The sequence below is a fragment of the Euwallacea fornicatus genome, chromosome 20, assembly GCF_040115645.1.
Source record: "Euwallacea fornicatus isolate EFF26 chromosome 20, ASM4011564v1, whole genome shotgun sequence".
NCBI lineage: Eukaryota > Metazoa > Arthropoda > Insecta > Coleoptera > Curculionidae > Euwallacea > Euwallacea fornicatus.
This window is the reverse complement of record NC_089560.1, coordinates 2,684,945-2,708,904: the sequence shown is the minus strand read 5'-3', so window position 1 is coordinate 2,708,904 and position 23,960 is coordinate 2,684,945. Positions and strand designations below refer to the sequence as shown.

General features: G+C 40.0%; 1 protein-coding gene across 4 annotated transcripts in view; it reads left to right on the top strand.

Annotated features, from left to right (window-relative positions):
- Positions 1-23,960, top strand: part of LOC136345506 (chaoptin-like) — an 81,067-nt gene that overhangs the window by 34,034 nt on the left and 23,073 nt on the right. Inside the window, exon 1 of one of the 4 annotated variants that reach the window (XM_066293868.1) lies at positions 21,428-21,591. The exons of the other annotated variants lie outside the window; for them this stretch is intronic. The gene's annotated coding sequence lies outside the window, so the exon portion shown is untranslated. Of the gene's footprint in view, positions 1-21,427; positions 21,592-23,960 lie in introns of those variants that run through there. 4 annotated transcript variants of the gene reach the window in all.

Sequence of the window (23,960 nt, the reverse complement as noted above, 5' to 3'; positions counted from 1 at the left end):
AAAGATCTCCAGGGGTCACTTGCCTCCGCATTATTCATAGGTCCACAAGCCGATCCCAACTCTAAACATGGTTTAATTTGACACTTCTACATGCAAAATGGTCGATTTAAGCCACGGTTTAGAGCTAAACCAGCTTGTGGACTTACGGGGAATCGGGAGTAAATAATTTAATTTGGCTCCATCTGAGTCATTCTACGAGAAATCGTTCAGGTCCGAGATTACCCCGTAGGTCACTCACACCATCAAAGTTTACTAAAATGACTTCGTTGCCATCATTCGAGGTTACACTGGTTACTTGCAGCTAGCGAAAACGTGTCATTCATGTGTGTCAAATCATCTTATTAGGGTCCCACGCGGTACCAACATTTTGCCATTCTGAAGGCATGCAGAAGGAATAAATTACGTGAAATTTCATTTCCCAGAGCTCCATTTCCACAAACTACCGTTCAGATCAATGTCAATCACAATCTAAATGCCCTGAAAATAAAAATTTTTCTGTAACTGTTTTTCTCTTTGTTTATTTGTTCAGAAAAGAGGCGATATCGCCTTGCGAGTGCCGTGCATGCCTCGCCCCAAATTGATATGTTTCGCCCTTATTGAGCCCCATGATCGGACCGAGTAAGGAAATGCCAATGTTGAGGGAGGTATCAGGAGACCACTGAATAACGAGGGTACTCATAACGTGCTCAAAATCGCTTAAATAAAAATAATTGACAATTTTTCCTGGCAATTTTTCGCCCTCTGTGCGATGGTGCTTTCATTTTAAAAAACATTAGGTATATTATCCAGCGAATTCCGTGCATAACACTGCTACAACGCTTTATTGTAGAACTTGCATGTCGCAGTACCCCTCACTTAAAACGGTTGGTCGTAGGTTAATTTAAAAGTTGATAAAATGGGGTTTAAATTACCGAAAATTAAAAAAAATAATAATAATTAAAAAAAATATATATATATATATATTAAATTTATATTAAAGACCATTTATCGTTTTGGGCTAAAAATATCGATAGAATTTACGTAGAAATTGAGGGTTTCTACAGTCTTCAATCCATAACAATGGTAACTAGAAAGGCACTAATTAGAAAAGTTAGCTTTCTACAGAAATTCACGAATTTTCAGACCTCATGAAAGGTGCTCCTCCATTTCGTTCGTTCAATGCTTTCGTAAAAACGTAATTCCAATGTCTTTTGACAAAAATATATTCAGAGATACGCAAAATGATAAAGCTTTCCATTGCACAGTTGACTGTACCAAAAATACACCTTTTACGTAAGTGCACGGGAAAACGCTGTCGTGCAAGGGAAAGCGGTTTTGTACTTTAGGTGCGCTATTTTCCGTGCTGCCCCATCACAGACTTAGATTAGTATATTTTATTACCGTCCGGAAAATAAAAAAAAAAGCAGAAATCGACTATATAAAGCAGGAAATTTTATTATCTACCGTCTCAAATGGATAAACCAGTAATTTCGTTTAGGAAATCGTGTACCTCCTTTTTTTCTTGTCACACAAATTGCTAGCAATAATTTTCCTGGTTTATACATTTTTCCCTTGAATGGTGTCACAGTTAGACATGCGAAAAATATCTCCGGGTATTCCTCGAAATTTAAAACACACTGTGAGTGGCTTTGTCTTAATTGTATTACCTGTGTTACACGATAAATCCAAAAATGGCAAGAAATCGGGGGGTTCCATTAAAAAAATCTAATTCGTTAGTGCCGCACTTTGATGGCGAACCCTGTAGATGTGAAAATTACTTGAAAATACGAACATTTTACATACTTAAAAACTTTTTTACGAAACTTTGTCTTCTAAATCGCGTATTTGCTGAAATTTTGAACTTCATCACGCGAAGTAGCCACCCTGTATATTAATTGCGAACGCGCCATATTCAGTGCCGAAGGAGATTTTAAATCGGCATTGCTCTTCAAAATCTTCCAGAAAAACCTCCGCCTGTTTTTTTGGTTAATTTCTCTTTGACATAAGAAATGTAAACTTTATCCAGAAACAAAACTCTCTTGGGCCCTTGTTAATTTTTTTATTTTATGCCTCTAAATTTGCCTCCGTGTCGTTCCTTGTGGACCCCGTTATTCCATCTGGTCCGACTCTGCGCGGTGTTGCCGCGTCTGACAGTTCTGCCAGGAATTGCTGAAACTTTTATTTGTGTAAGATGTACAACAGCTTCTACGATGCCTGCAGTGAATGCTGTGCAATCGAGGCTGTTCTTATCCCTTGGCATGGATATAAGCCCTCAACTACGTGTTCCTTTTTCTGGCATAATAAGCGTTTTGTCGTCGTTTGGGTGCTCTGATCCGGCGGCTTCTTTTCCAAACGGGACCTAAATAATTAACACTTATCACATGCCAAATAATGAACATAGAATTTAATGAATAATAGCTTTGGAATGTTTGGTTTTTGGCTGTGTATATAGCTGTGTAATAATACTGACAGTGACGATGATAACGATAACACTAGCCCGAAATACAATTTAGTGGTTGTATTGCAGGACGTGTAATGAATGACACTTTTCAACATTAGACTTGGAATTTCATTAGTCCCGAAAGTCGCATTTCGCCGCGTATTTTCCGGAAGGTGTATCTTTCCACGCTCTTAAGGGAAAGATGTATTTTCAGTGTTGTTAACTAATAGGGAAATGCTAATTTTCAGTGATGTAAAATCGAAAAGAATATTACAGCCACCGGACACCGCTTCGAGCCAGTGGCACAGTTATTTTTGTGGGCATCACGCCGTTGTGTCACTACAATGATTCAATGAAATCGGCTCCTCGAACTTTCGATATTTGAAGCGAGTATCTGATCGTATCCTATAAGCTAACGTCTAAGGGAACTGCTACTTGAAAATTCGAGAAAATTATACGAAAACTAAAAAAATGAATGCTTGCAGCTCGTGTGACGATAAAGGGAGACACTTGGAGGCAAGGTTGTGTGAACGATTATGCTGCTTCTGAGAAATAACATTCTGCTTTATAAAGCCCATCCGCGGTGGAAAAAACTTACTTAGTAGTTATAAAAATGCAAATATTACGAGGTTTTCCAAAGCTCCAGCAAATAGCAGCAGCAGCTATTAACGAAAAGTATCGTTCACTGCGCGGCCAAATTGCATTTTCCCGTGCTTACATGATATTGCAGCTAAATCTGTAATACGGTGTAAGCCCCGAAATGCATTTTTCCATGCTTACAGCCCGGGTTCGGCTTCGCCTCCTAAAAGAATTCGTCACCCGCGCACGGCAAAACATTATTTTCCGGGCTCGAAATGAAATATTCAATTCGAGTCGAAAGTGTAAATAATTACCGCTTACTCCTGGCAACGAACTTTAGCTGGTATTAACGTCGAACACTATCCTGCGTTTAGGTCTGTTTGCGGCAAAATTAGCTCGTCTAGGCATTCCCTGGCCAAACATCTGATAGAACTGCACAAACCTAAATTAATTGTGCATTTCAAAAGCCTTAGAATGCCCCAGTCCATGCCCAGCTTATTCACCCTCCATTATGGTGAAGAATGGGCCGCGTAAATATAGCTTAAAATAGGTCATGATATAAATAGGGGGTAATCTGTTTAAAAAGGGTTTAACTTGCGTGCTAAACAGACATTATATTGTTCTGGTAAATATGAGAAGGGGCGCAAAAATGCGACTACATTAGTACAACAAATCGGCTGGTTAAATCGTCTCCTGTTTGCCGAGGAAAGTTAACACCATATAAAGTATTTTCCACTCGGCTTGTACACATATACGAAGCTTTCACATAAAATATGAAAAAGTGTTTTATATGTACGCTTATTACCAGCGAGATTCCTGAAATATGGAACGTGCGAGTATATTTTCAAACCCCCTGAAATATCTTTTGCAGTTCAGTTTGTTTATTTCCGCTCTCCGTTTCCTGCATGTGAAACGGGTCTATTCGAGCTCCCATCCGTATCGAGAAGATGTCAAATGTGATGGCTTTTTTGTCTTCCAGAAAGTTTCTGGTCAGAAATAAATAACATTTTAGTCTGGCATGAAATTATAAAGGCTTGTGTTCCTTCTGGAATATTCAAATTAGGCTGTAATTTCATTACATTACGTCCCCTTCCGCCTTGACGTTTATTACTTCCAAAGGAAATTAGTTTTTTACTTTCCCTGTCGTGTCACTTAAAAATTTTTCCTCCTTTCCGCGTAGGCGGGAAGAATTGATTAAATCAGCCGATGCGATAAACAAAACCAAACAGCACCGCTACTAAGCAAAACAGTGAACAATGATTTTAATTGACGGATGTGATTGCTACTTTGGTAAAAAAAAAAAAAAAAAAAAAAAAAAATAGTTGCGGCCCAGGCACGTTTTGGATCTGGTGCGAACCCGGGGATTGTTTATTCAAAACTTTGATTTGGTCCAGAAATAAACAACACCAAATTAAAAGTGTGCCACAATGTGGGACCGAAAAAAGCTGAAATGAAAAGTGGGAAGCACAATCGATTATGAAGCGGGGCCTCGTTATAAGACGCTACTTCGAAGTTAAGATGCCCTGAAGACTTTTTTTACTCTCGAAGGACGCTCGTTCTCACTTTTATTTTTAGTAGCGTTCTGTGCTGCGTTCTTCTCAGTATTTGTACTGCGTCCTCTTTCACATCACTAAAGAACCTTCCCGATGATACAGACAAAGTAATGCGATCATTCGGTATACACCATCGTCACGACAAATTTTAATGATGTGAACATTGCTCTGGGTGCAAATATTGGTGGATGTAGGATTTGGCACAGGCATTTTGGGAAACGTCGTGTTCTCAATATCTCCGGATAATTTTGCGAACGTATTATAATTATTGTCGCGACGCTAAGGGCCCCATCTAATAGAGCTGGACTTCTGCCACACGTTAAAGCCTCTGCACCTGGCGGAACCTAAAGGAGGGCTTCAGTGAGGGTTTCGAAAATTGCAATCCGAAACCTCTTGTGTGGATTAAAGGATTTACCAATCGTTTCAAATTTCGCTGAATCGAAAAATGTCGACATTTCCGACTTTTTTCTTTCGATCCGAGTTCAAAAGAATTTTTAGGCATTTTAGAGGAAATTTGTGTAGATAGATAATCCATAGAGAAAGCTCCGACTATTGTCAATCAAAATGCGGCATCAAAATAAATTTCCCAGAGTTTCCCAACTTAAAGATTTTTATTTTCACTACTTCATGCCGCTATCAGGATATGCCCTACCCGGAGCCGTCATGCGAAATGGTCAAAGCGTTACAAATAAGGGATCTTTTCCGACTAGAAGCGACTCGTGCAAGCGCAAAAAATTCGCGTGTTTTTGCAAACAGAACGGACATTATGGCCAATAATTGAGTAAAAAATATGCAAATTTCGACTCAGTTTTTCAGCACTTATAACCAACGCTAACAGCATTTGGTTATAAGTTAGGGACTCGCATAATAATGTCCTCGCCTGCCAGGAAAGGTCGTGTCTATGAAAGTAAATTATTCTGACCACGAAACAAGTCGGTTAATATATAAACCATTGAGTCTTGAGAATTTTAATTTTAAATCTATACTAAGGTAAAGTCCATGCACAACTCTTTAAAAAGAATCCGATCCTCACCTGTATGATCGAACCCAATTTCATCAGAGCTTAATGACAATATCGACGTTGTCGTTATCAAATTATTCGTGAATTTGATCGTAACAAAATTGCAGGACGCGGAAAAAAAAATTATTATTATTGCTCTATGAATGTCGTGGTTGATCATGTGAAATGCCTTAGAATAATCATACAGGATGTTATCCATCAAATGCAGTGCTACGTTTGCCCATTTGTATTCATCGGAATACAGTAAGTATTTTCCAGTTCGAAGTCGAAACACAGTTTCACCTGAGTGTTATGACGACAAATCACTATCGAAGTATCATCATCGAGTAGTTTCCGATACCGTTTTGCTTCTTGTTATTGACAGAATGCGTCACCAGTTCCAGAGGAAACATAGGGGCCGCGCAAGTAGCCGAATGACCGCATAAGGTTTAGCATGCCTGTGACAAAGACGAAGGAAGTGGGTTGAGCGACTAGCGGTTGCAGTGGGCGGAGTCAGTCCGGTGGTACCAGATTTTTCACTGTTTCGGAAATTTCGCTAACATAAGTTCTAGCAACGGATCCGTCGTTTTTTTTTTTCATTTATCGAAATTGCTGCCTTTTACTCTCATATTTTATAAAATTTCCTTCGTCGCGAAGGCAGCAAAATCTCTACTAATCCAAATATCGAGGTGGAGACGTGGGTCGGACGGGCCAGCGCAGTGGGCGGAGCTAGTTTAGTGTCACCGAGTTTCAGAATTTTCGCTAATATAAGTTCTAGTGATGGATCAAACATTTTTTTTTTCATTTGATGACATTGCCTTGTACTCCGATATTTTAAAAATTTACAACATCGCGAAGGCAACAAAATCCATACTAATCAAAACGTCGATATGGTGACGTCAACCGTACTGACTCCGCCCACTTCAGCTAGCAACTGTGCAACCCACTTCGTTAGTCTTTATCGGGGGCATACTAAACCTTATGCGGTCCTCCTCCCATTTATTTATTTTCTATGTTTCCACTGGAAAAAGTGATACCTGTATAGTATACAAACTCTTGGGGTAAACACTTTATGGCTGTCGAACTTTCTTTCGAAAATATTTGTCTTGTTTTTTATGGAAATACGGCCATCCGTTCATTTCCCGAGTGTGCTTAGTTTTCTTCTGGGATAGTATAAACTAATGGATTTACGTCCAGAGATCTAGTCGACTAAATTAGGCTTCCGGCGATCAACCCAGCAGCCTTGACAGCCGCTGCTTTAAGCGTCGATTCGAAACCACAGTAAAATGCGTTGGTGTTCCATCGGCCACGAACCATATCACATTGCTTTTCACTAATGATGAATTCTCTAGACAAATAGAGGTTGTTCCAGAAAACTCTGATACATTTCGCCATCGACCGTTTATAGAAGAAATACGGGTCCAATCATCGAGTAATCCACACTTCCAATCCAACAGTTTAATGAAAACTGGTGCCGCATGGAAACGATTTTCTTGAACTTCATGTGAGCTCTAGCCAGCCCACACGCGGCTGTTGTGCACATTCCTGACTGCGTTTCTGAGGAAGCTCGATTTGTGGGTGGAACTTATGAAGCAGTTTATTTTTGCCTTACATAAGATGACTACAATAAGAGATTACAAAATTCTCCCAAGTTAGTTTTCTTTAGTAGCTACTAAATAGCGATTAAAGTATTTGGGCGAAACCACTGCGAAGTCTCAAACTGCAAAGTACAAGTACTTGCAAATTCCCTTGGGAGAACATCCCAGTAATCTATGATTTATTATGTGGGAAAAGGCCTCAAACGGCATTTACTTCGTAAGCAGCCGTGAAGAATATTAAACTATCGTAAAGCTCATGTTCGAGGGAAATGTAACATGTGTTTCCAGCGAAAAATTCCAATGCAAAAACCGCCAATTTGTTGGTTTTTACCAGCCCAGCAATTCGCTCTGGAAATAGTAAGATGGGGGTTAAGGAATATTGTACTTCTTTGAATTACTTTATTATTTTAGTGCAAAATTTAAGGTGAATGTTCCCTGGAACTCTGGAAGAAACCAATCGCTTGTATTGTTTTTGTATTACTTTTTGGGTACCTTTTAAAACGTTTCCCATCCAGCTAACTTGGTTAAAGTGGCTAAGTTGGTTAGAGTGGTTGCCTCATCAATCAACGGACGGGCTGATTTAAAATTTAAAATCCCTACGAAACAAAGCAAAAATAGGAACATGCAAGCATGGGATCTGCTTTTAAAAACTCTCTTCAAATTATCCGGGAAACCCCAGACGAATCGCCACTCAATTAAATTAAAAGGGGAATGTCCGGATAAAGTGTGGTTTTTCTTTCGGGCAAGTTAAAAATGTTCAGGCAGGGCCTTAAATAGACACCCCATTTTTTGTTCACACCTTGTTCGTAATTAATGAAAATGCTTCCTCTTCTTTCGAATTGGAACGGACTAATTATTTAGCACGGAAACGTAGAAGAAAGGCAAGGTTTTAACGGCATTATACGGCAAATTGACTGTTTCAAGTCGGATGTTGCAGGCTGGATTGGTCCATTCAACTAATCTATTATAGCAGACGGCATCCATCTTAATCTGTCTGGGTTAACGAAAATTGAATTATCGCCTAGGATGGCCGCTCTAACATGTGGCAGATAAATTAAGGGTCCTCCTAGGTGTGACACTGAAAAAGCGATAGGACACTGGGGTGATTCCAATTTTGTATAGTTAAAAACAGATCGGTCGATTCAGTTTGGACTGAGCCCCCTCTAAAAGTGCCTGCGTCGAAAGAAGCGCTTAACTCCAGCAGGAACTGCTTCAAATAATAACTTTATTAGATTAACTCCGAGTGTTTCAAGTCTGGCGTCTCAGCCGGCCACTCGTCGATGATGCGGTTTCGTCCGCCTTCGCAGCAGTTTCGTAGTGAAATTTGCACCGAAAAGCCGGTCCTGTGCATATTGCATTTCATTACGCAGTGGGCAGTGTAAATTTCATGAGAAGATCGTATCTGTTGGGTGTCGACATTTAGAAGTGATATTGTTTTTTGTTTCGGGGTGTTCCCCGATGACCATCATAATCGATACAACGCGTCCACGAGTTGGCCCTAGGACAAACGCCGGTGACCAGACTTCCCTCTTGTTATCTGGAAATCACCCAATTAATCGAACATTGTCTTTTGAACGCCATGTTTGTATGCGTTTTTGATGCAAATATGGAAATTAATCACAGCTGTTATGAAAATAATTTCCTGATGTTAATGGATGACGGGAGCTCCACTTTATTTAATGATTAACACTTTTCAGCCTGATCTAATACCTACGTAATTTGAAGAAAAACGCGTCCAGTGAGAATTTTCATTCATTGAGGATCGCAATCGGAACAAAAAGCTTGCCGATTTTGTAAGCTTTGGGGCGTCAGGGAGGACAAAACGACGCGAATGACAATGCGTCAAAAAATCTTACAATGCTATAGAACTTCGTAGATTTAGTGAGGGATTCAAGCGAAAAATTTCCGTTCCACACCTACCTCCTCTGCAGGAGCTAAAAATACGTTGAAGGACACGGTCCTGTTCCCTTAAATCACCCCAAAATGTTAAGTATTAAGGATATTAAATCACTGCGTATTCGAGGAAAACCGCGATGATATCTCGGTAGTTAATTTCAATTTTCTTTCTAGTACGGAAAATCACCCTTTTAACCTTTCCATTATTTTCGCCGGGGGTTACTACACTTAGCCACAGACCCGTGGCATTTTCACTAAAATAATCGCCAGCCTGATTACTTTTAAAGATTATAATAACCTGAGGCAGTATTTGCCCCGAATGTGGAAACCAAATGGTCATATTCGTGACTATTCAGATTAATCTTTGTTGTCGCTGCCAGCTCGGTTTCGCATTTTTTGCAAAATATAAAAAATTTTAATTAATAATTCAGGAAAATGTAACAAATGCCTAATCACTAATCATCCCCCAAAATAATGCCATAATGAATGCTAAAAAGTCACTAATTGCTTCTTAACGGGAATCTAAAAGCTGAGCCTCCTATAGGGAAGGATTATTGATTGGAGCGGTTTTTCAAACTTGGAGCATTAGCACACGAACTAATTCAATAAGTTCGATGTGAGTAAAACGGAGAGGCCCATAACATTATATAAAGTTTTCCCTATTTTTAGCTGTGTCAAAACTCAATAAAACATGGGTCGTACACTCAGGTTCGCGTGACGTGCCTGCCCGAAATGGCCCTGTTGTCACGAATTCCCATATTACGAACAGCTTTGTTGCTTCAGCTTTAATTTGAATTAAATATTTACTATTGGTTGTTTACTGTCCTGGTCAGACAGTATCGAGCTAGTCACGGGAGACCCATCAAAATGCCCCTCCCTGTAAATATATTCTTCATATCCATAATAAAAACGTCTTTCCGAATGGGGCAAATACACCCGGTGTATGGGATCGAATGATTGGAGGATTGAATCAAGGAGATACTCGACACGATCACGCACTGAATAATTTATTAGATAACGTGTACCTTGAATCTGGACTTTTCAATGCGTGTTTAATCACAAGAACGTAAACGTACCATTGATACATGTCGACGCACCGTGGAGAACAGGCCCCTTTTAATGGAACCATATTAAGCTAAACCGGAATACTGCGTGGGAAAAAATTATCAAATGGACGTGCAGCTCTCCCAGAACTGCTTGATTAGTACAATATGGTTAATCCAGGTGATTAACGACCAGAACATGACATATATTAAACATACAGTTCAGCGAGCGTATTCAGGGGAACAACACCACTGCAGCGGTTTATTGCAGGGGTGGCATTTGCCGTGCCGCTGACTTAAAGCGGTAAGGGATGTTATTCTAGAAAGGGGGACTTTCGATACTTCAATTTTTGGAGGGTCGAATTAAAAGCTAAATCAAATTGTCAGGTAAAAAACGATCAGCGTTCGAGCGTTGAAAATTCCCTGAGTGCGCTCGATATTCCACCCCTCTCTATGAGAATCAGACCAGAATTGTTGTAGACCGCATAAGTTTGACCACACCGAGAACGATCAGAGGAACTCTAACTCTCTGGGATTTTCTGCGTCTAAATTTTTGCCTCGAATTTCCTGCTATTCTCACCTGTCGCAACTGTAATAACCACCCACATCTGAGTTTACTTTCACATCTGAGACCGAAGGGGTCGTCCCCACCCTCAGTTCTCAAATCTTTGGGCTTGCACTGTATCCAGTTTGCCAAAATCGATTTTCGAAGTTTAGCCCCAACCACTAACCCACAGGGTAGCCGTAGTCACTAAGTTTTTTGTTGACTTTATTCTTGTAAACCGCAATTTTAAAACAAATTTCCATAAAAACTATCCACAAAGTATGGCCCTCGACTTGGCAGTGTAATATGCAATGCAATGCTTAAGTTGTGACACTTACAAATAGAAGGACTTTGCGAAATTGCTGGGGTGTGGCATTATGTAAATGAAGTTTCTGACCTTAAGGGACAAAGCGATAGCCTTAACATTAGAAAAAGTAATGCTAGTGGAATTATCGATCCACATAATTTCTGGAAACCTTTTGCCGACCGTCGTAGCCTTACGCCGACCTCTGCGAGATCGTGTGCGAACCTGTGCATGTGAGTACCACCCCCACACCATACCTATCCAAAACCGATTGTACATGTAGGGTCAGTTCAAAGGCGGCGGTCTGCAAAGTCCACTTTATGGCATTTGAGCTTCTGTCCCGTTGCAAAATAAATAATAAACCGGCTGAAGACGGTGACTGCCGGAGCCTAAAGGTGTCCCGAGGCTGCTCCGTTGACCATCGGTCCTGCAGAGTCTCCGGCTAGTGATTGGCAATTTTCAAGTTTTCTCGTCCCGTAATTGCGACATTCTTCATTGGCCATCAACTTTCACTGAGTGCCAATAGAGCTTATGGGTGTTATAACTTTTCAAAAATTCCTTCGAGCGTTTGCCACTGAGGGAAATTGCAAATCCATTGATAATTAATTTGTATTCCTGAAACTTACGGACAGATGTTTCGAAATTCCCGCCTGGATCTCCCATGACGACAGAAACAATCCCGAAAACTAAACGGACGAATTAGACTTTGCCAGTCCTTAAATTTAAGTAAAATATCCCAGCTGGTTAAATCGTTGAATCCATTTCCATTTTACGGAGAACCAATTAGTTCCTTCATTTTCCGAAACGGCTCTCCGGCATTATTAAAACAAAATTTCATTATTGTTTATGTTGTGTATTTGGACTTATGAAGTTGAAGCGGAGCAATAAATTGTGCGCCGGATGTAGAATTAGAATTTTAAGCTTTCCCGGTATTACAGACTTTAGTCAGCTTCAGAAGTTTTATGTTGCCTTAATAATATTCATGAAGTTCTCAAACCATCATTGTTTTGAAGGGGCTTTATTGGCTATAGCCATGCTTTATTTACCACCACTGTGTTCTCAAGGATAATATGGAGTTTGGTTGCAACACCCAAGGAGTGCTTTTCCATCGATCCTCCCCCTATCTGGTCGCCCTGTTTGGAAGTCATGATTAATATCCTGTAGCAGTCAATACCGGCATTTCTTTTATCAAATATGCGCACGTACGAACTATAATTTTCCGACTATTCACTATTTAACCCAGAAACACAGAATGATATGTGTAGGCAAACATTTTGCTTACAATTACGTTTTAAGTTAAACGCAGCGTATTTGTTGGTTTAGTTGCAAACCAACCAGCCCTCGCTTAATTTGTGCGAAATAGGTATTGAAATAAGTATTTTGATGGAGTCTTTTACAGAGCCGCAGTCAGTGTTAACTCTTAGGGAGAATCGAGAAAACCCCCTTTTACAAAAAGCTCTATTTAATGCCATCCACTTAAATCAGTGCTCCAGGGCATGGAGTTGTCGTACAAGCTCGGAATAAACCATTCAGAGGCCGAAATGTATGTAGCTGCGGCTACAGTTTACGTACGGGGTGATGCTTTGTACGTTTCACTTTCATGTCACGTCTCCTGAACGGAAATGTTGTTGCTGTATAGAAATACGGAAACAAATATTTCCGCCTCAAACGATCAACAAAAGGTTCGAGTTTTTCCTCCTAGAAAATAGGATTTTTTCCCTAATTGAAGGCCGTCGCTAGCCAATCCGTAGTTTAATAAGTCAGCTAAAAATTGATAATTTGGCTGCTTTAATAATTCCACGCGAGATAAATGGCCATATACTCTCGCAGAACAAAACGGGGCAATAAATGATTTCCTGCAATGAAAACCGCTCATGGAAGTTCCTGGAGATTTATTGGGTTATTTAAAATTGGATGGCCGAAGATACGGTTTTGGTTTTGTTCTGATTGAATGATTCAGTTGCATAGGAATTTGGTACATATGTGGGACAGTTCAATTTAAGCCGAACGGGCAGGGCTACCGTATTAATTCGGCGATTTGGACGTTGCCGATCGCGACCGAACCTTAAGGACTAACGCGAAATCAAAGGGGAAATTTTCCAACGCTCAAGGAACGTCCAGAACATCAATTCTATCCAATTTCGAGCCAGTTCGTTGATTTGGCCGGCGTACTGACTCTGACAGCAACACCTCATCCAGCAGCATTTCCAGACTCGTCGAGAGAGCTGAGGTCAAACTTGCTTTTCTGTCTTATACATCACGTTCGAGTTTCAGAACCTACGGAAACCGCACTCGAATCGAATTATTTGAGTTATGGGTCCAGGTTGAAAGATGCACCGCTGCATTTCTTTATCCAAAGTTGCCGACGATTAACAGGTATTGCAACGCATTCTCCAATTCGGCGATTTATTTTGAAACCGGTGCATTCGCAACGTTTGCCTAACTAAATTTATTCGTTTTTATTATATTTGGCAGAGTCGAATTGGCCTACACCCTGGCTAAAATGAATTTTTTAAAATTGAAATTTTCTTTTCAAATATTTAATGTCTGTTCCATTAACGATCCAATTTGGAACGTTACCTAGAATAACTAAAAATAGCTCCATTTTTCAAGTTGCCTCGCAGTTAGCCAGACGTTGCGCCCCTATTTCCAAAAACTCCATCAACTATTTTCACCCACATTCTGGCAACGATCCATTGTTGCCGAAATTAATGTCTCGCCTTCAAGTTCTTGCAACAATATATATCTTCGCGCGTACAATGAGTCCTTGAAAGTCTTTGTTGAAAAGTTTAGGCCACCCTGTTTTATGCGACAATAAACGGTTATTTTCTAATGTTTCCAGGAGCCGCTGGGGTTTTTATCAATAAAGGCAAAAAATATGTGGGGCTGGAAAGCTGCTTAGGGCCTTAACGGTGTTTTTATTTTGCGAGAAAAGGTTTCGTACCTTGGAAACGAAATATCTTCCTGAACGAAAGTAATTTAAACTTGTAAAAAGTTTAAGAAGGTGGAAAAGGAGCCTGCCGTATCGCGTATCGCATAAGCATTTCTTAGACTCACAAGCCTTCAATTTGTCAAAATTTGTGTTTTGTAAATTCCCGGATTTCAGCGGATTGCTATCATTGAAAGCCAACATTCGTTTTTATTGGCCCTTTAAATCCGGGTCGTTTGTATCAATAAAATGCTAAGCCAAAAAAATGGGTATCCAATGGGCCGACCGGGTCTCGGGCCTAAATAATAATTTAGCTAAGGGCCGAAAGATTTACCATTGGCCATAACTCTTTGGGTTGGCCATTTTTCTCGTGGCTTTTGTTTAAACTTTTATCTTTCCTGGCACCGCTGACACGCACGTGAAATTTATTAAAGCTAGAAAAATGCGAGTGCCATTGTACAGGTGACAAGAATACGTGTGCTCAGAACAAGAGGGTTATCGTGTATGTCTTTGTTTATTTAAAAAGGGTCATAAAATACCGCACGGAATCACCGAAAAAAAAAAATTGCACCCAGAAACGAATATTCCTGCTCTGAAAGCGGGAAACAATAAACATTTCTGGAAGAAGCGACGTAGGACCATTAAAAATCCGATCGGAAACTCTGTTACGTGAAACGTATTCATAAAATAGTTGTGCTGTACTCCTAGAACATATTGCTATTCCCAAATAAGATATTCATGGATCCAATTTCCGTTTTTAGTAAATACAAATGGAGCTCAGGTCCCGATCGAACTTACCAGACTATTGTCGCCCACGACGACGACTATGTCGATTCTCCCGGCTGGGCTGAAGATAATAAATGATGGTCAATTTGAGAAGTTAACGTGGAACAATTCCATAAAGTTTCGCAGTTTAATCGGCATAAAAGGGAGTGTCTAATTGGGAGATCCCTCTTAAAGAGCGCGACGTGAGAGTTGAAAACGAAGAGTCACTGCGACTGAGGAAGAGGCGGAAGTTCAAATTTATTTATCCTAAGACTCCCGAAGAGACGCTCTTCTCTGGTCCTCGCGTCATCCCAGAGTTACGGGACGGCAAAGGCATCGCGGCATCTCTGGAAAACCATCAGAAAGTAATTAGGGACAAAGATTGTTGTCCGCAGGACGGCTGCTAATTATCACCACCGTGGTGCCGGCTGATGGGCCATTTCCTGTTGGGCTCGCAGCTCTTGCGGCAATAACATTGGCGAAACAGCTATGCAGGGAAGTATAGAAGAGAAGAGCGTCGAAACCTCACGTTCTACACGTGATTTTTACTGCGGCGGCTGTCGGATCTGGGGTCTCTTATGAAGCCGCGGCGTGGTAGTTAACGATGATCTATGCGCTAAAGGTGGCGAGACTCCAGAAATCATTCTGTTTCTTTTTTTTTAATCATAATTCGCAATGAGGACCCCACCAGGAACGTGGCTGAATGCCCGGCTGGGGTTCCCGGACTTTCCAGCCGGGATCTAGAGGGAGGCCGAGGCCTCCCGTAGGAGGATTCAGGCCCACAAACAGTGGCAGCTGACCCTAGGCGAAACCCCACAGGGACTCATGGATTTGCTGGATTCGTTCGATGGTATTTTCGAACAATGCTGTCAGGAAAGGAGGACCTGAATGATCGACAAAGGCCGAAACGGTCGTTTGGAAGCAGCTTCCAGTTTCTCCTCAAGAAACGGAGTTAATTAAACCAGGATAAAGGAGTTCCGAAAGGCGCATTATTTCAAGTCAATATAAAACCGACTTGAGTAAATAATATTTAGCTTTGTACAAATGAGATTTAAATCATGTCGACTTTCTGCCTGAACAAGTATCTTTAAAAAATGAGTAAATATTAGGCAATTTCCTGTGGCAAGCCGCAATCGGGCCTTTTCAGCAGGAACCGTACCTATTTAAAGGGAAAGAAATGGGGTGAAAGATAAAGCTGAAGTGATAAATGAAGCGCGAAAAGGTTTGATTGAGGAGATAAATTCTGACGATGGAAATTCCTAAAGATACATCTTCTCCAAATGATGGAGTGGACTTCATTGTCAATTATTCTATTCAAGCTGACGTTCGCTTCTAATTAAATCATTATTATCCAGTTAAATCACAGTAAATTAGGAAGGAAAAATTCCAGTTGTGTTAGCTTCCGTAATGTCGTTAATTTCTCTCCGGAGTTATAATTCTGAATTCGCAAATAGGTAATCACGATTCTAGTTTGGGCTCGGAAATTGTAACAACGATAATTGAATATGCAAAATAGTTAGTTAAACGGCCCTAATTTTAGGCAAACAGATGCTCTGCTTAGTACTTGGTCGATTTTGCAATTTTAGCATCAACTGTTGTACGTTCATCAAATCAAATCTCTCCAAGATTAAATCATGCATAACCCTTCCAGCTCATACTTACGTTCCCTTCGCAGCTGATGCCCGTGGCAAATTTTTATAAACGCCCTTAGTCTCACCTCCTAACGTTTTGACATCGTTATTCCAACATCATAATTTAACAAATGGAACTTTCCGGAACGTCTCTGTTCAAATTCCTACGGCAATTCCTCTAGAAACACTCCTCTTTTGCGTCAATGAATGATTAATAGTGTCGACTGGGTTATAGAAAATCCGGTACAGACTTGGAAGATCATAAATCTATATTATATACGTTACGTTTGCTTGAACACGTTTTCGTTTCGCACAGATTGGACGGGTTGCTCAATTAACGCTCTCGAACTTATTGTTTAGATTCGAACATTATTGGTAATAAAGCGAGGATCTAAATGGTAGATCGCTATTTCGAGTTTAATGTGAGACAAATGATCTTGAGTCAATAGCAGAGTTTGCAGGGACGTTCTATAACTTTCCAGTCTAGGGTTCTCGCATTGAACATACGAACATTCGAAGAACAATATGTTCGAACTGGGACATGAAGCACGTTTCTGTAAAATCGAAATAGCACCGGTGGAAACGCAAGTCCCGAGTGAGTTCTCAAATTTCTGCTCTACGTCCACCACCAAGGACGATTGTTATGCGCGATCTTGCAAATGCAAAATGATGATTGAAATTTTTGAAAAGTTTCGCCCGCGAGTAGTTCATCCTAGTTTAGGGCGATTAGAGCTAAAGAGCAGGAGAAGTAGTGGGACTGCTTTTCCATAGGACGAAATGCCTTTTTGTCATTTTTTCATTTCGGTGTTCTACACCTCAAAACGGATGCTCCACTTACGTTTGGTAATTTATATTGAACATTTATCCCGCAACATATCACCGCCAAGCAGACGCAACAAATGGTCCTTAAGTAGCTGCAATATGAAACTCCCGTTTCATCACCTTTTTAAAAATTTATTCCGTCACTTTTTACCGCGCCTGCGCCTGGGAAGATCTTAGAACGAGCCAATATTCAAATAAACGTATGCAAGAGAGAAAAATTCACAACAACATTGACATTTAATCACTATTATTATTATATATTTTTTAACTATTCCGTTTTCGACACCCGTTGCACTGAACTTTCCCGTTCAATGCGATGTTCTTGATCATCGGTTCAACTTACAAAAGTTGTTTCCCTGTCACCTGTATACAGTTATCGCCGGTTCGAGTAGAGACATAGAGATTGTGTGAGTGGGAGAAGGCCCGCGTAAGATTTAAATGCTCCCGACAAAGACCAACGAAATGAGTTGCGGCGAAGTGGGCGGAGTCAGTCCGATGTTACCAGATTTGCCTCCGTTTCACAATTTTGACATAAATTCTAGTGATGAATTAATCGTTTCCCTTTTAATTTAGTTACATTAGTACTTTCTGCTCTGTGTTACAAACTAATTAAAACTACAAAAATATCCTTCGCTTATTATTAGTTGCTATTGTTCTACACATTTTTATAGTTGTCTTGTACTAGCAACAGTTATTATAAATTATTTTTCTTATATGAATGAGCTCTGGTTAATATTTAGTTGAGTGTAAACGACTTAGTCTTCAATTCTGACTCTAATAAAACCATATAAACCGACAACAAGGGTTGTCGGCGGTGCGACTCCTGCAATCTAAGGTTTGTCAGTCATTCGCCCTAGATTTCTGCGTGACTAAAGAGGGGCATCATTTATTCTCTGCAACAATTAATATTTTTAGAAATTAAGGTTAGAAAGTTAGCTAGATCGATACTAATCTAAACACTGAAGTGGAGACATCGGCCGGACTGACTCCGCTTCGTCAGCTACCAACCTCGCGACCCGCTTCGTTGGTCTTTGCCAGAAGCACGGTAAACCTTATGCGATCCTTCTTCCGCCTGCACAATCCATATGTTTCCACTTGAACTGGTATTACCTGCATGCAGGGCATGCGGGATAATAGTTTTCAAGGGACCGTCACTGACGGCTCCGACCATTTGTTTCCGAAAATTTGAATTATGGCGCAATGCGCCGTCACTGTTTTAGAATTATTGGTAACAAAAGGGTATTTTTCCTATTAATTCTCTGAATTCGGTAGGTCCTAAGGCACGGCGTTCGAAATTGAAAAACGTCAATAGAAAACGTCCCAACTTTTATTTCTCAACTGAGCCAACAGGCGCAATGAGTAACGACGACTGAAGAAATCCCTGGTCACGTGACGTTTGATTTCTTCCTCCCACTGCATGTACGAAACTCATTAGGAAATGTTATTTTGTGCAACTCTGTCGTGTTCGTCGCTCATCGTGCATCGTTCCACTGGTTACATCAAAGCAACGAAATTTCATGTAAACACGAAAATAATATGTATTACTTCAATCGTGATTTTTCAATCATAAATGTGTAGTTCAGAGGTTTACTTATGCCCAGCTGATTCGTAAAAATAATCTTTTGCTTGGGGATCTTCTTCCGGGATGGTATAAAGCATCACAGATCCGAACGATAGCGGTCTTAATAATGCAAAGAATATTGGAACAATAAGAATCGGTTAATTCCCTGTACTGCGAGAAGTGCTTTCTGACTTCCCCCGCATCTTTATACCGAGTGTCTCAGATTCACTCATTTTTTCAAATTATCCTGTTAGCTTCAAACAGTTTTTTGGGCATTTGTCTAATATTACTTCTGTCGGCATATGCATCTCATGAATCGACGCAGGGCATCTTGCATAATTAAAAAAATATTATACAGCAACTATTTTATCTAACAAATTGAATTACTTTGCTAAATGATGTGTTCGTGACTAAATCTGGAAGTGCCAGAAGAGTTTTCTGCAGAAAAACTAAATACATTCTAGAGCTAAGCCACAGCGAATTTTTGATACATACATTTCATGATTAACTGAATAATTACTTCGCTTTTAATAATGCTCGAGATCAGTACAGAAATTTTATTTAATTTTCTGAAACATCAACATACTTTTAATCAAACTAGTAATTATTCATGTAAGAACTCGGCAACATATTCGAACAATATGTTGAGTTGTTAAACTCCAGATTGCGAGGCAAAACAAACAGATTATTGAAATTGAAATTAATGTTTTTGCTTTTATGCTGCTTTATTTGATCCTTTCTGATGTGTTCCGAGAAAACGTACTTATTCGAAAAAGAGACGTGAAAAGGTGGAAATTTATGCTGAATGCCCGAAGCTACAGGAAAACCGCGAAAACGAGAAAGATTTATGCCGTGAAGTTGTAGAAAGAGTCCACTTCCAGAAAACCGAATTTTGAAAACAGAACTGAGCCCTTTCTCGGTTTTTTTTGTTTTTTTTGACGGAATGGCCATTCGACGGTCTTTTCAACGCAAACGACAGGGACAGTTGACTTTTGTGATATTAAAATGAAATCGACCGTCGATTTGCTCGATGAATATGTGGATAAGTAAAATATTTTCCCGCGACTATCGGGAATACGGGACGGGAAGTAGGCTACAGAAATGTGACACTCCCAAAAATACATGAAAATAAAATATACTTGACCGGACATTTTGGGACCCCAACTGACCCAAATCTGTCTGAAGCGACAACCTCCGGGGATTTTAACTTCTGTTACAGGGCTCGAGTTTTCCTTTCTCGTCATTAATCAATCTCTGATAATCAATAGCTCAAACGGTTATCAATGCACGGAAGCCTCGCATGCATATGTTTAGTTAATGGGCAATTATGGTTCGGATGCATCTTTCAGTTAATGATCGCATAAGCTCAGCTGCAGTGTGAATTGCTGATAGTAACAATTATGAAACTAATTACAGCTGGAGCTTGCAGTTTTAGCGGTAATAGACCTAGCGCTAATATTATACAAGCATTTACCTTAATAAGCGCATGTATAAGCATCGTATTAAATAGAAGTAGAGAATTAGATTTTCGTGCCGAATGTCATTCAACGATAATGGCACTTATGCAAATGATTTTATTGTGGCCAATATTCAGTCCAATTTCATTTTCAAATGCATCTCCCAAATCCACAAAGGTGTTATTTATGCTAAGAGACGATATTCCGAGTCATGACTCGAGAATAACCTCATCCAGTTTGCGAGATATACTTTCGCTCCAAGAACTGCATTTTTCAGCTGCAAATATGCTCTTAACGTCCGCGGAAATTCGAGAAATTTTTATTAGGTGAATGTTAAATGAGGGAAATCCATTTTCAGAATGGGAATCGCATTTGACAGGTCGATTGCATTATATGCTTTCGGATAAGTATTTGCGGTCTTGATACAATTTATGTTCCCGCTCGAAATCTTCGAGTTTCGACCAATTTCCTCTAGGTGAGATAGATTCAAGATTTAGATGCAAATTCAATTCGCTATTTTTTCGTACAATTAATTTGCATAAAAATTTAAGTTTGCAACGAGCTGAAATTCATTTACGCCTGAATACTAATCCATGCAGGAATACATTAGCTTTGAACTGAAGGAGACAATGAGTTTAGCATTATGTAGATTAGTTTCGAGTAAACTCACAAAATAAATCGGCTAATTTATTAGCGACACAATGGGCTAAATTCGTACTATTATTGTCCCTTTGTGCTCCAGTTCTGTTGTTCGACACAAAATAATGAAATGCGTTGGCAAGCACCTTTACATAGGTCAGTAAAGTTGCAGTAGAAAACGTTATTTCATTTGCAAACAATTAAATATTGAATATTCCTCAATGTTATGCATGCTACAAACAATATTGGATTATCAAATAACCGATATATTGGTTATTGCCCATTTAATATCGGTAAGGAGAGGAAAATAAAGCTCAATGGAGTGTTCCAACTTTAAAACACTTTTCTATTTTACTAAAATGGTCATGTTCGAATTTAAAATCATAAAGGTTTTCACTTTACTTCGTTTATCATCGATCGCGGCACAGTAGGTATCAATAAAGATTAAGTGGAGCACGCTTCGAAGCTTATTAATAAGACCTTTTCTCCTAAAAGGGCCCCATCAAAATTTTATGAAATTGAGGTAAATTAAGTGCCTAGTTTATTGGAAGAATTTTTAATAAGTACTTTGTGATTTTTAGTTCTAGGGATTGCGATCCAAACGTGTGTTATTGGTAAATTCGACTCGTGCGGTATGAGGATCCCATCAGGTTGTAGACCGAGTCAGTTCAAACGGGGCGACGTGGCGCGACTCGCGGTATCGTCTGCGGCCTCACATATGCACCATTCTTTGCCACCGTTGAAATCGTCGCGAGGTTCATTTAAAGGAATTTTCGAATTTCAACGAACTTCACAGGAAACGTCCCTTGCAGCGACTTCAATTTCAGGAAGTTTGCAAAAACCGAAAACAGGTAGTTTGCCCTTCATAAATCCTTAGAAATTTTCTGCGAATTTGTCAATTCAAATCAGTAACAACTTAATGGGGCCCGCTCGGTCCGCTATTACTCAAACGGCTCTTTTTAGACGTCTACGATTTAATAACTTGTCGCAAACAGGGAAGTTAAAATTAAAAAAAATTAATTTTCATTACCCAAAAATGCCAATAATGTTCCTTTGCGACGTGAATTTTCATTGCCAGAAACTACTCCTGGGTTCCGTTGATTATTCAACTTATCAGAAACATTCTAAAACCTCCATCGGCTCCAACGCGTTTTCGATCGGTTACCTTGATAGAGTTAGATGTATGATTTTGTCAATTTTTGGAACGTGGAAGGAAGAACTTTTATACCTTTACAATCGAATTCAATTAGTAAAAGCAATGGGATTTGTGTCGGCTTGTTGATGACTTCTTTTCATCTTTAATTACTTTCCCTTTCGCCCCGTGTGTTATTGTTGTAGATGCAAATAGTCCTAAACAACGGCGGTTTTATCTCTAATATAAACAACTTGTTCGATCAAAAATCGACCGATAAACGTAACGTGCAATTGTATTGCATTTCAGCCCATCGTCGATTAAAGCTCTTTACAACTCTATTTCGCGAAACTTAAGGATTTTAAATTTCGATGAAAAGTAAACCTATTTTTAAACACAGATTTTCAACAAAGAGCTGGTAATTTTAGGTTTGAGGCCTTGACAAAGACCCTCGTATTACAATAATCAAATGAAAAAGGTCCCTAATGAGCCATAGTTGAAACCTGACTTGCAACATTAAAATCAGCTACACCCCTTTGTCAGCAGTTCAGTTCAGGCAATTCCTCTTTAGTTAATCGTTCGGCCAGTTGGCCAATTAGCGTCGAAATTTATACCCTTCAGCTCATGGGCAATCGATTCAAGCACCCGCCCAATCCATATTTCCATCGTTTTCACTTATATCTGCATTATACGGACACTTGGTTTCAATTTGGCACATGGAAAATCAGTGGCTCCGGATTAAATATCCACAGCTTCAGGATATGAATTTCATTGTTGGTGCTTTTAACTCGACCGCTCCCATTTACGGGACATGCTGGAAAGCGCCCAAGAAAGGAAGTGACCCTGCACTTTCCAACTCTATTGTAGTTTAGGGGGCAGAGGCTCAATAAATTTGATTATCGTCTGCAATCAGATCGATTTTTTCGGTATCGGCGTTTTATCTATATTGTCTTTAATTTGGCTGCCATTACAGATATCTAAGGATAGGCTTTCCAATCCCTAGTTAGGGATCGGCCGTTGTCGGTTGACAACCCATTGCCGAGTGACGTATTTTTCAGATTGAAGATGAGTAAGACGCAAGCAACAACTGAAATAAGGAGAGCCAACTGAAACGCACCCGTAATTAAAACAGGCCCTTTGACTGGCGACTGCCCTTGAACTAGCCCTATCTCCCGGAAAGTTACAAGTAAAGGGCGATTTTTCTTCTTAGTTAAGTCATGGTCCGGGCATGGTCTGGTCTCAATCAGGTCGAATATAGTAAGTTTTCTAGCGCTTAGCTGTAGCTTGAACATAACAACTAGAGTGACTAAACACTAAGCTAAACAACAAAATCAATGTTACCCCATTTGATATGGCCGTGACCTTACCGATAATACGAATCGTTCTTAACTTGAAACACCCTTTCTGTTGAGATTCTATGAAGTTTTCTTGTCGCTAACACTATGTTAGATTCAAGAGTGTATGAATAGTGTAAGGTAAGGTATTCAAGTTCGCTTACTGTTAAAGCCCCACAGTCTTTGAGGCTACGAAAGCTCCGAAAAAAATGGAACCCACGAATTTTTCTTAACTATGCTTGATGTAGGTCTCTAAGACGCCACTGGTTACAATGATGGCGAACTGAGACTCGGTCAAATTCGGGACGATTCGCGTATCCGAGTTGCAATGAAAGATCACTGGCGTAGGGGACATCCCTTTGCGGTCGGATTTTTGGGATTTATGCACATTTTTTTAATAACTCGTCGAAGTGTCCTTCACCAGGACGCCAGACCTTCCACAGAGCGTTACCTGAAAACGGTCCAGTAACGTTTGGGAAAATGCGCGAGTCATACTTCTTCGAATTGTGAAAAAAGAGAGAGCGAGCCTTTCAGTGGCAAAAATGCCATAGCGAGGACTGTGACGAACAAAATTTAATGATTTCATTCAAATAAACGGAAATGTTTTGCTCCTGGTTCAAATGCGACGTTTGTAGGTAGACCAAAATCCCATTTTTTCTCTCAGGTCTCAAGGGTCAATCATGTGACATAGTCCTTTCGTTTAACCTTCCCAGAACCGTGCTACAAAAATTACGTTTCGGGCCCTGTGGGGTAA